Genomic DNA, 9,758 nt, shown 5'->3' on the forward strand with positions numbered 1-9,758 from the left:
AGTTGACCTGGCAGCTTACGGCCATACTACCCTGAAAACGCCCGATCTCGTCCGATCTCGGAAGCTAAGCAGGGGCGGGCCTGGTTAGTACTTGGATGGGAGACCGCCTGGGAATACCAGGTGCTGTAAGCCTTTTATGGTTTCTGCTCTTGCCTGACAGCAGAGGGCGCTGTTTGACACTTTTTGCTGGAGTCTAGTTTGGCCTGCGTGGCCTTCAAATAGGATCTTTACAGTTGCCCTGGCAGCTTACAGCCACACTACCCTGAAAACGCCTGATCTCGGAAGCTAAGCAGGGGTGCGCCTGGTTAGTACTTGGATGGGAGACCGCCAGGGAATACCAGGTGCTGTAAGCTTTTTATGGTTTCTGCTCTTGCCTGACAGCAGAGGGCGCTGTTTGACACTTTTTGCTGGAGTCTAGTTTGGCCTGCGTCACCTTCAAATAGGATCTTTTCAGTTGACCTGGCAGTTTTTGGCCATACTACCCTGAAAACGCCCGATCTCGGAAGCTAAGCAGGGGCGGGCCTGGTTAGTACTTGGATGGGAGACCGCCTGGGAATACCAGGTGCTGTAAGCTTTTCATGGTTTCTGCTCTTGCCTGACAGCAGAGGGCGCTGTTTGACATTATTTGCTGGAGTCTAGTTTGGCCTGCGTCGCCTTCAAATAGGATCTTTTCAGTTGATGTGGCAGCTTACGGCCATACTACCCTGAAAACGCCCGATCTCGTCCGATCTCAGAAGCTAAGCAGGGGCGGGCCTGGTTAGTACTTGGATGGGAGACCGCCTGGGAATACCAGGTGCTGTAAGCTTTTCATGGTTTCTGCTCTTGCCTGACAGCAGAGGGCGCTGTTTGACATGTTTTGCTGGAGTCTAGTTTGGCCTGCGTCACCTTCAAATAGGATCTTTTCAGTTGACCTGGCAGCTTACGGCCATACTACCCTGAAAACGCCCGATCTCGGAAGCTAAGCAGGGGCGTGCCTGGTTAGTACTTGGATGGGAGACCGCCTGGGAATACCAGGTGCTGTAAGCTTTTTATGGTTTCTGCTCTTGCCTGACAGCAGAGGGCGCTGTTTGACACTTTTTGCTGGAGTCTAGTTTGGCCTGCGTCGCCTTCAAATAGGATCTTTTCAGTTGATGTGGCAGCTTACGGCCATACTACCCTGAAAACGCCCGATCTCGTCCGATCTCGGAAGCTAAGCAGGGGTGGGCCTGGTTAGTACTTCGATGGGAGACCACCTGGCAATACCAGGTGCTGTAAGCCTTTTATGGTTTCTGCTCTTGCCTGACAGCAGAGGGCGCTGTTTGACACTTTTTGCTGGAGTCTAGTTTGGCCTGCGTCACCTTCAATAGGATCTTTTCAGTTGACCTGGCAGCTTACGGCCATACTACCCTGAAAACGCCCGATCTCGTCCGATCTCATCCGATCTCGGAAGCTAAGCAGGGGTGGGCCTGGTTAGTACTTGGGTGGGAGACCGCCTGGGAATACCAGGTGCTGTAAGCTTTTTATGGTTTCTGCTCTTGCCTGACAGCAGAGGGCGATGTTTGACACTTTTTACTGGAGTCTAGTTTGGCCTGCGTCAACTTCAAATAGGATCTTTTCAGTTGCCCTGGCAGCTTACGGCCACACTACCCTGAAAATGCCCGATCTCGGAAGCTAAGCAGGGGCGGGCCTGGTTAGTACTTGGATGGGAGACCGCCAGGGAATACCAGGTGCTGTAAGCTTTTTATGGTTTCTGCTCTTGCCTGACAGCAGAGGGCGCTGTTTGACACTTTTTGCTGGAGTCTAGTTTGGCCTGCGTCACCTTCAAATAGGATCTTTTCAGTTGACCTGGCAGTTTTTGGCCATACTACCCTGAAAACGCCCGATCTCGGAAGCTAAGCAGGGGCGGGCCTGGTTAGTACTTGGATGGGAGACCGCCTGGGAATACCAGGTGCTGTAAGCTTTTCATGGTTTCTGCTCTTGCCTGACAGCAGAGGGCGCTGTTTGACATTATTTGCTGGAGTCTAGTTTGGCCTGCGTCGCCTTCAAATAGGATCTTTTCAGTTGATGTGGCAGCTTACGGCCATACTACCCTGAAAACGCCCGATCTCGTCCGATCTCAGAAGCTAAGCAGGGGCGGGCCTGGTTAGTACTTGGATGGGAGACCGCCTGGGAATACCAGGTGCTGTAAGCTTTTCATGGTTTCTGCTCTTGCCTGACAGCAGAGGGCGCTGTTTGACATGTTTTGCTGGAGTCTAGTTTGGCCTGCGTCACCTTCAAATAGGATCTTTTCAGTTGACCTGGCAGCTTACGGCCATACTACCCTGAAAACGCCCGATCTCGGAAGCTAAGCAGGGGCGGGCCTGGTTAGTACTTGGATGGGAGACCGCCTGGGAATACCAGGTGCTGTAAGCTTTTTATGGTTTCTGCTCTTGCCTGACAGCAGAGGGCGCTGTTTGACATGTTTTGCTGGAGTCTAGTTTGGCCTGCGTCACCTTCAAATAGGATCTTTTCAGTTGACCTGGCAGCTTACGGCCATACTACCTTGAAAACGCCCGATCTCGTCCGATCTCGGAGGCTAAGCAGGGGCGGGCCTGGTTAGTACTTGAATGGGAGACCGCCTGGGAATACCAGGTGCTGTAAGCTTTTTATGGTTTCTGCTCTTGCCTAACAGCAGAGGGCGCTGTTTGACACTTTTTGCTGGAGTCTAGTTTGGCCTGCGTCGCCTTCAAATAGGATCTTTTCAGTTGCCCTGGCAGCTTACGGCCATACTACCCTGAAAACGCCCGGTCTCGTCCGATCTCGGAAGCGAAGCAGGGGCGGGCCTGGTTAGTACTTGGATGGGAGACCGCCTGGGAATACCAGGTGCTGTGAGCTTTTTATGGTTTCTTCTCTAGCCTGACAGCAGAGGGCGCTGTTTGACACTTTTTACTGGATCTAGTTTGGCCTGCGTCGCCTTCAAATAAGATCTTTTCAGTTGTCCTGGCAGCTTACGGCCATACCACCCTGAAAACGCCTGATCTCGTCCGATCTCGGAAGCTAAGCAGGGGCGGGCCTGGTTAGTACTTGGATGGGAGACCGCCTGGGAATACCAGGTGCTGTAAGCTTTTCATGGTTTCTGCTCTTGCCTGACAGCAGAGGGCGCTGTTTGACACTTTTTGCTGGAGTCTAGTTTGGCCTGCGTCTTCTTCAAATAGGATCTTTTCAGTTGCCCTGGCAGCTTACGGCCATACTACCCTGAAAACGCCCGATCTCGTCCGATCTCGGAAGCTAAGCAGGGGTGGGCCTGGTTAGTACTTGGATGGGAGACCGCCTGGGAATACCAGGTGCTGTAAGCCTTTTATGGTTTCTGCTCTTGCCTGACAGCAGAGGGCGCTGTTTGACACTTTTTGCTGGAGTCTAGTTTGGCCTGCGTCGCCTTCAAATAGGATCTTTACAGTTGTCCTGGCAGCTTACGGCCATACTACCCTGAAAACGCCCGATCTCGTCCGATCTCGGAAGCTAAGCAGGGGCGGGCCTGGTTAGTACTTGAATGGGAGACCGCCTGGGAATACCAGGTGCTGTAAGCTTTTTATGGTTTCTGCTCTTGCCTGACAGCAGAGGGCGCTGTTTGACATGTTTTGCTGGAGTCTAGTTTGGCCTGCGTCACCTTCAAATAGGATCTTTTCAGTTGACCTGGCAGCTTACGGCCATACTACCCTGAAAACGCCCGATCTCGTCCGATCTCGGAAGCTAAGCAGGGGCGGGCCTGGTTAGTACTTGGATGGGAGACCGCCTGGGAATACCAGGTGCTGTGAGCTTTTTATGGTTTCTTCTCTAGCCTGACAGCAGAGGGCGCTGTTTGACACTTTTTACTGGATCTAGTTTGGCCTGCGTCGCCTTCAAATAAGATCTTTTCAGTTGTCCTGGCAGCTTACGGCCATACTACCCTGAAAACGCCCGATCTCGGAAGCTAAGCAGGGGAGGGCCTGGTTAGTACTTGGATGGGAGACCGCCTGGGAATACCAGGTGCTGTAAGCTTTTTATGGTTTCTGCTCTAGCCTGACAGCAGAGGGCGCTGTTTGACACTTTTTGCTGGATCTAGTTTGGCCTGCGTCGCCTTCAAATAAGATCTTTTCAGTTGTCCTGGCAGCTTACGGCCATACCACCCTGAAAACGCCTGATCTCGTCCGATCTCAGAAGCTAAGCAGGGGCGGGCCTGGTTAGTACTTGGATGGGAGACCGCCTGGGAATACCAGGTGCTGTAAGCTTTTCATGGTTTCTGCTCTTGCCTGACAGCAGAGGGCGCTGTTTGACACTTTTTGCTGGAGTCTAGTTTGGCCTGCGTCTTCTTCAAATAGGATCTTTTCAGTTGCCCTGGCAGCTTACGGCCATACTACCCTGAAAACGCCCGATCTCGTCCGATCTCGGAAGCTAAGCAGGGGTGGGCCTGGTTAGTACTTGGATGGGAGACCGCCTGGGAATACCAGGTGCTGTAAGCCTTTTATGGTTTCTGCTCTTGCCTGACAGCAGAGGGCGCTGTTTGACACTTTTTGCTGGAGTCTAGTTTGGCCTGCGTCGCCTTCAAATAGGATCTTTACAGTTGTCCTGGCAGCTTATGGCCATACTACCCTGAAAACGCCCGATCTCGTCCGATCTCGGAAGCTAAGCAGGGGCGGGCCTGGTTAGTACTTGGATGGGAGACCGCCTGGGAATACCAGGTGCTGTAAGCCTTTTATGGTTTCTGCTCTTGCCTGACAGCAGAGGGCGCTGTTTGACACTTTTTGCTGGAGTCTAGTTTGGCCTGCGTGGCCTTCAAATAGGATCTTTACAGTTGCCCTGGCAGCTTACAGCCACACTACCCTGAAAACGCCTGATCTCGGAAGCTAAGCAGGGGTGCGCCTGGTTAGTACTTGGATGGGAGACCGCCAGGGAATACCAGGTGCTGTAAGCTTTTTATGGTTTCTGCTCTTGCCTGACAGCAGAGGGCGATGTTTGACACTTTTTACTGGAGTCTAGTTTGGCCTGCGTCAACTTCAAATAGGATCTTTTTAGTTGCCCTGGCAGCTTACGGCCACACTACCCTGAAAACGCCCGATCTCGGAAGCTAAGCAGGGGCGGGCCTGGTTAGTACTTGGATGGGAGACCGCCTGGGAATACCAGGTGCTGTAAGCTTTTTATGGTTTCTGCTCTTGCCTGACAGCAGAGGGCGCTGTTTGACATGTTTTGCTGGAGTCTAGTTTGGCCTGCGTCACCTTCAAATAGGATCTTTTCAGTTGACCTGGCAGCTTACGGCCATACTACCCTGAAAACGCCCGATCTCGTCCGATCTCGGAAGCTAAGCAGGGGCGGGCCTGGTTAGTACTTGGATGGGAGACCGCCTGGGAATACCAGGTGCTGTAAGCCTTTTATGGTTTCTGCTCTTGCCTGACAGCAGAGGGCGCTGTTTGACACTTTTTGCTGGAGTCTAGTTTGGCCTGCGTGGCCTTCAAATAGGATCTTTACAGTTGCCCTGGCAGCTTACAGCCACACTACCCTGAAAACGCCTGATCTCGGAAGCTAAGCAGGGGTGCGCCTGGTTAGTACTTGGATGGGAGACCGCCAGGGAATACCAGGTGCTGTAAGCTTTTTATGGTTTCTGCTCTTGCCTGACAGCAGAGGGCGCTGTTTGACACTTTTTGCTGGAGTCTAGTTTGGCCTGCGTCACCTTCAAATAGGATCTTTTCAGTTGACCTGGCAGTTTTTGGCCATACTACCCTGAAAACGCCCGATCTCGGAAGCTAAGCAGGGGCGGGCCTGGTTAGTACTTGGATGGGAGACCGCCTGGGAATACCAGGTGCTGTAAGCTTTTCATGGTTTCTGCTCTTGCCTGACAGCAGAGGGCGCTGTTTGACATTATTTGCTGGAGTCTAGTTTGGCCTGCGTCGCCTTCAAATAGGATCTTTTCAGTTGATGTGGCAGCTTACGGCCATACTACCCTGAAAACGCCCGATCTCGTCCGATCTCAGAAGCTAAGCAGGGGCGGGCCTGGTTAGTACTTGGATGGGAGACCGCCTGGGAATACCAGGTGCTGTAAGCTTTTCATGGTTTCTGCTCTTGCCTGACAGCAGAGGGCGCTGTTTGACATGTTTTGCTGGAGTCTAGTTTGGCCTGCGTCACCTTCAAATAGGATCTTTTCAGTTGACCTGGCAGCTTACGGCCATACTACCCTGAAAACGCCCGATCTCGGAAGCTAAGCAGGGGCGTGCCTGGTTAGTACTTGGATGGGAGACCGCCTGGGAATACCAGGTGCTGTAAGCTTTTTATGGTTTCTGCTCTTGCCTGACAGCAGAGGGCGCTGTTTGACACTTTTTGCTGGAGTCTAGTTTGGCCTGCGTCGCCTTCAAATAGGATCTTTTCAGTTGATGTGGCAGCTTACGGCCATACTACCCTGAAAACGCCCGATCTCGTCCGATCTCGGAAGCTAAGCAGGGGTGGGCCTGGTTAGTACTTCGATGGGAGACCACCTGGCAATACCAGGTGCTGTAAGCCTTTTATGGTTTCTGCTCTTGCCTGACAGCAGAGGGCGCTGTTTGACACTTTTTGCTGGAGTCTAGTTTGGCCTGCGTCACCTTCAATAGGATCTTTTCAGTTGACCTGGCAGCTTACGGCCATACTACCCTGAAAACGCCCGATCTCGTCCGATCTCATCCGATCTCGGAAGCTAAGCAGGGGTGGGCCTGGTTAGTACTTGGGTGGGAGACCGCCTGGGAATACCAGGTGCTGTAAGCTTTTTATGGTTTCTGCTCTTGCCTGACAGCAGAGGGCGATGTTTGACACTTTTTACTGGAGTCTAGTTTGGCCTGCGTCAACTTCAAATAGGATCTTTTCAGTTGCCCTGGCAGCTTACGGCCACACTACCCTGAAAATGCCCGATCTCGGAAGCTAAGCAGGGGCGGGCCTGGTTAGTACTTGGATGGGAGACCGCCTGGGAATACCAGGTGCTGTAAGCTTTTTATGGTTTCTGCTCTTGCCTGACAGCAGAGGGCGCTGTTTGACACTTTTTGCTGGAGTCTAGTTTGTCCTGCGTCGCCTTCAAATAGGATCTTTTCAGTTGCCTTGGCAGCTTTTGGCCATACTACCCTGAAAACGCCCGATCTCGGAAGCTAAGCAGGGGCGGGCCTGGTTAGTACTTGGATGGGAGACCGCCTGGGAATACCAGGTGCTGTAAGCTTTTTATGGTTTCTGCTCTTGCCTAACAGCAGAGGGCGCTGTTTGACACTTTTTGCTGGAGTCTAGTTTGGCCTGCGTCGCCTTCAAATAGGATCTTTTCAGTTGCCCTGGCAGCTTACGGCCATACTACCCTGAAAACGCCCGGTCTCGTCCGATCTCGGAAGCTAAGCAGGGGCCGGCCTGGTTAGTACTTGGATGGTAGACCGCCTGGGAATACCAGGTGCTGTAAGCTTTTTATGGTTTCTGCTCTTGCCTGACAGCAGAGGGCGCTGTTTGACACTTTTTGCTGGAGTCTAGTTTGGCCTGCGTCAACTTCAAATAGGATCTTTTCAGTTGCCCTGGCAGCTTACGGCCACACTACCCTGAAAACGCCCGATCTCGGAAGCTAAGCAGGGGCGGGCCTGGTTAGTACTTGGATGGGAGACCGCCTGGGAATACCAGGTGCTGTTAGCTTTTTATGGTTTCTGCTCTTGCCTGACAGCAGAGGGCGCTGTTTGACACTTTTTGCTGGAGTCTAGTTTGTCCTGCGTCGCCTTCAAATAGGATCTTTTCAGTTGCCTTGGCAGCTTTTGGCCATACTACCCTGAAAACGCCCGATCTCGGAAGCTAAGCAGGGGCGGGCCTGGTTAGTACTTGGATGGGAGACCGCCTGGGAATACCAGGTGCTGTAAGCTTTTTATGGTTTCTGCTCTTGCCTAACAGCAGAGGGCGCTGTTTGACACTTTTTGCTGGAGTCTAGTTTGGCCTGCGTCGCCTTCAAATAGGATCTTTTCAGTTGCCCTGGCAGCTTACGGCCATACTACCCTGAAAACGCCCGGTCTCGTCCGATCTCGGAAGCTAAGCAGGGGCCGGCCTGGTTAGTACTTGGATGGTAGACCGCCTGGGAATACCAGGTGCTGTAAGCTTTTTATGGTTTCTGCTCTTGCCTGACAGCAGAGGGCGCTGTTTGACACTTTTTGCTGGAGTCTAGTTTGGCCTGCGTCAACTTCAAATAGGATCTTTTCAGTTGCCCTGGCAGCTTACGGCCACACTACCCTGAAAACGCCCGATCTCGGAAGCTAAGCAGGGGCGGGCCTGGTTAGTACTTGGATGGGAGACCGCCTGGGAATACCAGGTGCTGTAAGCTTTTTATGGTTTCTGCTCTTGCCTGACAGCAGAGGGCGCTGTTTGACACTTTTTGCTGGAGTCTAGTTTGGCCTGCGTCTTCTTCAAATAGGATCTTTTCAGTTGCCCTGGCAGCTTACGGCCATACTACCCTGAAAACGCCCAATCTCGTCCGATCTCATCCGATCTCGGAAGCTAAGCAGGGGTGGGCCTGGTTAGTACTTGGATGGGAGACCGCCTGGGAATACCAGGTGCTGTAAGCTTTTTATGGTTTCTGCTCTTGCCTGACAGCAGAGGGCGATGTTTGACACTTTTTACTGGAGTCTAGTTTGGCCTGCGTCAACTTCAAATAGGATCTTTTTAGTTGCCCTGGCAGCTTACGGCCACACTACCCTGAAAACGCCCGATCTCGGAAGCTAAGCAGGGGCGGGCCTGGTTAGTACTTGGATGGGAGACCGCCTGGGAATACCAGGTGCTGTAAGCTTTTTATGGTTTCTGCTCTTGCCTGACAGCAGAGGGCGCTGTTTGACATGTTTTGCTGGAGTCTAGTTTGGCCTGCGTCACCTTCAAATAGGATCTTTTCAGTTGACCTGGCAGCTTACGGCCATACTACCCTGAAAACGCCCGATCTCGTCCGATCTCGGAAGCTAAGCAGGGGCGGGCCTGGTTAGTACTTGGATGGGAGACCGCCTGGGAATACCAGGTGCTGTAAGCCTTTTATGGTTTCTGCTCTTGCCTGACAGCAGAGGGCGCTGTTTGACACTTTTTGCTGGAGTCTAGTTTGGCCTGCGTGGCCTTCAAATAGGATCTTTACAGTTGCCCTGGCAGCTTACAGCCACACTACCCTGAAAACGCCTGATCTCGGAAGCTAAGCAGGGGTGCGCCTGGTTAGTACTTGGATGGGAGACCGCCAGGGAATACCAGGTGCTGTAAGCTTTTTATGGTTTCTGCTCTTGCCTGACAGCAGAGGGCGCTGTTTGACACTTTTTGCTGGAGTCTAGTTTGGCCTGCGTCACCTTCAAATAGGATCTTTTCAGTTGACCTGGCAGTTTTTGGCCATACTACCCTGAAAACGCCCGATCTCGGAAGCTAAGCAGGGGCGGGCCTGGTTAGTACTTGGATGGGAGACCGCCTGGGAATACCAGGTGCTGTAAGCTTTTCATGGTTTCTGCTCTTGCCTGACAGCAGAGGGCGCTGTTTGACATTATTTGCTGGAGTCTAGTTTGGCCTGCGTCGCCTTCAAATAGGATCTTTTCAGTTGATGTGGCAGCTTACGGCCATACTACCCTGAAAACGCCCGATCTCGTCCGATCTCAGAAGCTAAGCAGGGGCGGGCCTGGTTAGTACTTGGATGGGAGACCGCCTGGGAATACCAGGTGCTGTAAGCTTTTCATGGTTTCTGCTCTTGCCTGACAGCAGAGGGCGCTGTTTGACATGTTTTGCTGGAGTCTAGTTTGGCCTGCGTCACCTTCAAATAGGATCTTTTC

At 52.5% G+C, this 9,758-nt stretch overlaps 20 non-coding genes and 23 pseudogenes across 20 annotated transcripts; all 43 read left to right on the forward strand.

Annotated features, from left to right (window-relative positions):
• Nucleotides 1-13: 13 nt before the first annotated feature.
• Nucleotides 14-132, forward strand: LOC131118237 (5S ribosomal RNA). Its single transcript, XR_009125403.1, has one exon. It is a non-coding gene; the product is annotated as a 5S ribosomal RNA (ribosomal RNA).
• Nucleotides 133-244: 112 nt separating this feature from the next.
• Nucleotides 245-353, forward strand: LOC131114159 (5S ribosomal RNA; annotated as a pseudogene).
• A 112-nt stretch (nucleotides 354-465) lies between these two features.
• Nucleotides 466-574, forward strand: LOC131113499 (5S ribosomal RNA; annotated as a pseudogene).
• A 112-nt stretch (nucleotides 575-686) lies between these two features.
• LOC131116379 (5S ribosomal RNA) lies at nucleotides 687-805 on the forward strand. The gene has a single exon (XR_009123629.1). It is a non-coding gene; the product is annotated as a 5S ribosomal RNA (ribosomal RNA).
• Nucleotides 806-917: 112 nt separating this feature from the next.
• On the forward strand, nucleotides 918-1,026 carry LOC131113133 (5S ribosomal RNA; annotated as a pseudogene).
• A 112-nt stretch (nucleotides 1,027-1,138) lies between these two features.
• Nucleotides 1,139-1,257, forward strand: LOC131116912 (5S ribosomal RNA). Its single transcript, XR_009124145.1, has one exon. It is a non-coding gene; the product is annotated as a 5S ribosomal RNA (ribosomal RNA).
• Nucleotides 1,258-1,368: 111 nt separating this feature from the next.
• On the forward strand, nucleotides 1,369-1,497 carry LOC131118022 (5S ribosomal RNA; annotated as a pseudogene).
• A 112-nt stretch (nucleotides 1,498-1,609) lies between these two features.
• LOC131113793 (5S ribosomal RNA) lies at nucleotides 1,610-1,718 on the forward strand (annotated as a pseudogene).
• A 112-nt stretch (nucleotides 1,719-1,830) lies between these two features.
• LOC131113500 (5S ribosomal RNA) lies at nucleotides 1,831-1,939 on the forward strand (annotated as a pseudogene).
• A 112-nt stretch (nucleotides 1,940-2,051) lies between these two features.
• LOC131116380 (5S ribosomal RNA) lies at nucleotides 2,052-2,170 on the forward strand. The gene has a single exon (XR_009123630.1). It is a non-coding gene; the product is annotated as a 5S ribosomal RNA (ribosomal RNA).
• Nucleotides 2,171-2,282: 112 nt separating this feature from the next.
• LOC131111736 (5S ribosomal RNA) lies at nucleotides 2,283-2,391 on the forward strand (annotated as a pseudogene).
• Nucleotides 2,392-2,503: 112 nt separating this feature from the next.
• LOC131117571 (5S ribosomal RNA) lies at nucleotides 2,504-2,622 on the forward strand. The gene has a single exon (XR_009124785.1). It is a non-coding gene; the product is annotated as a 5S ribosomal RNA (ribosomal RNA).
• Nucleotides 2,623-2,734: 112 nt separating this feature from the next.
• Nucleotides 2,735-2,853, forward strand: LOC131117537 (5S ribosomal RNA). The gene has a single exon (XR_009124752.1). It is a non-coding gene; the product is annotated as a 5S ribosomal RNA (ribosomal RNA).
• A 111-nt stretch (nucleotides 2,854-2,964) lies between these two features.
• LOC131111483 (5S ribosomal RNA) lies at nucleotides 2,965-3,083 on the forward strand. Its single transcript, XR_009121196.1, has one exon. It is a non-coding gene; the product is annotated as a 5S ribosomal RNA (ribosomal RNA).
• Nucleotides 3,084-3,195: 112 nt separating this feature from the next.
• On the forward strand, nucleotides 3,196-3,314 carry LOC131111513 (5S ribosomal RNA). Its single transcript, XR_009121224.1, has one exon. It is a non-coding gene; the product is annotated as a 5S ribosomal RNA (ribosomal RNA).
• A 112-nt stretch (nucleotides 3,315-3,426) lies between these two features.
• Nucleotides 3,427-3,545, forward strand: LOC131115508 (5S ribosomal RNA). Its single transcript, XR_009122784.1, has one exon. It is a non-coding gene; the product is annotated as a 5S ribosomal RNA (ribosomal RNA).
• A 112-nt stretch (nucleotides 3,546-3,657) lies between these two features.
• LOC131115601 (5S ribosomal RNA) lies at nucleotides 3,658-3,776 on the forward strand. The gene has a single exon (XR_009122878.1). It is a non-coding gene; the product is annotated as a 5S ribosomal RNA (ribosomal RNA).
• A 111-nt stretch (nucleotides 3,777-3,887) lies between these two features.
• On the forward strand, nucleotides 3,888-3,996 carry LOC131111603 (5S ribosomal RNA; annotated as a pseudogene).
• Nucleotides 3,997-4,107: 111 nt separating this feature from the next.
• On the forward strand, nucleotides 4,108-4,226 carry LOC131116251 (5S ribosomal RNA). Its single transcript, XR_009123506.1, has one exon. It is a non-coding gene; the product is annotated as a 5S ribosomal RNA (ribosomal RNA).
• Nucleotides 4,227-4,338: 112 nt separating this feature from the next.
• On the forward strand, nucleotides 4,339-4,457 carry LOC131111628 (5S ribosomal RNA). Its single transcript, XR_009121305.1, has one exon. It is a non-coding gene; the product is annotated as a 5S ribosomal RNA (ribosomal RNA).
• A 112-nt stretch (nucleotides 4,458-4,569) lies between these two features.
• On the forward strand, nucleotides 4,570-4,688 carry LOC131115347 (5S ribosomal RNA). Its single transcript, XR_009122629.1, has one exon. It is a non-coding gene; the product is annotated as a 5S ribosomal RNA (ribosomal RNA).
• A 112-nt stretch (nucleotides 4,689-4,800) lies between these two features.
• On the forward strand, nucleotides 4,801-4,909 carry LOC131114160 (5S ribosomal RNA; annotated as a pseudogene).
• A 112-nt stretch (nucleotides 4,910-5,021) lies between these two features.
• Nucleotides 5,022-5,130, forward strand: LOC131112383 (5S ribosomal RNA; annotated as a pseudogene).
• Nucleotides 5,131-5,242: 112 nt separating this feature from the next.
• On the forward strand, nucleotides 5,243-5,361 carry LOC131118248 (5S ribosomal RNA). Its single transcript, XR_009125414.1, has one exon. It is a non-coding gene; the product is annotated as a 5S ribosomal RNA (ribosomal RNA).
• Nucleotides 5,362-5,473: 112 nt separating this feature from the next.
• On the forward strand, nucleotides 5,474-5,582 carry LOC131114161 (5S ribosomal RNA; annotated as a pseudogene).
• Nucleotides 5,583-5,694: 112 nt separating this feature from the next.
• Nucleotides 5,695-5,803, forward strand: LOC131113501 (5S ribosomal RNA; annotated as a pseudogene).
• Nucleotides 5,804-5,915: 112 nt separating this feature from the next.
• On the forward strand, nucleotides 5,916-6,034 carry LOC131116381 (5S ribosomal RNA). The gene has a single exon (XR_009123631.1). It is a non-coding gene; the product is annotated as a 5S ribosomal RNA (ribosomal RNA).
• A 112-nt stretch (nucleotides 6,035-6,146) lies between these two features.
• On the forward strand, nucleotides 6,147-6,255 carry LOC131113134 (5S ribosomal RNA; annotated as a pseudogene).
• Nucleotides 6,256-6,367: 112 nt separating this feature from the next.
• LOC131116913 (5S ribosomal RNA) lies at nucleotides 6,368-6,486 on the forward strand. Its single transcript, XR_009124146.1, has one exon. It is a non-coding gene; the product is annotated as a 5S ribosomal RNA (ribosomal RNA).
• A 111-nt stretch (nucleotides 6,487-6,597) lies between these two features.
• LOC131118023 (5S ribosomal RNA) lies at nucleotides 6,598-6,726 on the forward strand (annotated as a pseudogene).
• A 112-nt stretch (nucleotides 6,727-6,838) lies between these two features.
• On the forward strand, nucleotides 6,839-6,947 carry LOC131113028 (5S ribosomal RNA; annotated as a pseudogene).
• Nucleotides 6,948-7,059: 112 nt separating this feature from the next.
• Nucleotides 7,060-7,168, forward strand: LOC131112943 (5S ribosomal RNA; annotated as a pseudogene).
• Nucleotides 7,169-7,280: 112 nt separating this feature from the next.
• Nucleotides 7,281-7,399, forward strand: LOC131117982 (5S ribosomal RNA). The gene has a single exon (XR_009125179.1). It is a non-coding gene; the product is annotated as a 5S ribosomal RNA (ribosomal RNA).
• Nucleotides 7,400-7,511: 112 nt separating this feature from the next.
• Nucleotides 7,512-7,620, forward strand: LOC131113128 (5S ribosomal RNA; annotated as a pseudogene).
• A 112-nt stretch (nucleotides 7,621-7,732) lies between these two features.
• Nucleotides 7,733-7,841, forward strand: LOC131112944 (5S ribosomal RNA; annotated as a pseudogene).
• A 112-nt stretch (nucleotides 7,842-7,953) lies between these two features.
• LOC131117983 (5S ribosomal RNA) lies at nucleotides 7,954-8,072 on the forward strand. Its single transcript, XR_009125180.1, has one exon. It is a non-coding gene; the product is annotated as a 5S ribosomal RNA (ribosomal RNA).
• Nucleotides 8,073-8,184: 112 nt separating this feature from the next.
• On the forward strand, nucleotides 8,185-8,293 carry LOC131112384 (5S ribosomal RNA; annotated as a pseudogene).
• A 112-nt stretch (nucleotides 8,294-8,405) lies between these two features.
• Nucleotides 8,406-8,534, forward strand: LOC131118530 (5S ribosomal RNA; annotated as a pseudogene).
• Nucleotides 8,535-8,646: 112 nt separating this feature from the next.
• LOC131112385 (5S ribosomal RNA) lies at nucleotides 8,647-8,755 on the forward strand (annotated as a pseudogene).
• A 112-nt stretch (nucleotides 8,756-8,867) lies between these two features.
• On the forward strand, nucleotides 8,868-8,986 carry LOC131118259 (5S ribosomal RNA). Its single transcript, XR_009125425.1, has one exon. It is a non-coding gene; the product is annotated as a 5S ribosomal RNA (ribosomal RNA).
• A 112-nt stretch (nucleotides 8,987-9,098) lies between these two features.
• Nucleotides 9,099-9,207, forward strand: LOC131114162 (5S ribosomal RNA; annotated as a pseudogene).
• Nucleotides 9,208-9,319: 112 nt separating this feature from the next.
• On the forward strand, nucleotides 9,320-9,428 carry LOC131113502 (5S ribosomal RNA; annotated as a pseudogene).
• Nucleotides 9,429-9,540: 112 nt separating this feature from the next.
• On the forward strand, nucleotides 9,541-9,659 carry LOC131116382 (5S ribosomal RNA). Its single transcript, XR_009123632.1, has one exon. It is a non-coding gene; the product is annotated as a 5S ribosomal RNA (ribosomal RNA).
• The last annotated feature ends 99 nt before the right edge of the window (nucleotides 9,660-9,758 follow it).

Source organism: Doryrhamphus excisus, unplaced genomic scaffold, assembly GCF_030265055.1.
Source record: "Doryrhamphus excisus isolate RoL2022-K1 unplaced genomic scaffold, RoL_Dexc_1.0 HiC_scaffold_25, whole genome shotgun sequence".
NCBI classification, from domain to species: domain Eukaryota; kingdom Metazoa; phylum Chordata; class Actinopteri; order Syngnathiformes; family Syngnathidae; genus Doryrhamphus; species Doryrhamphus excisus.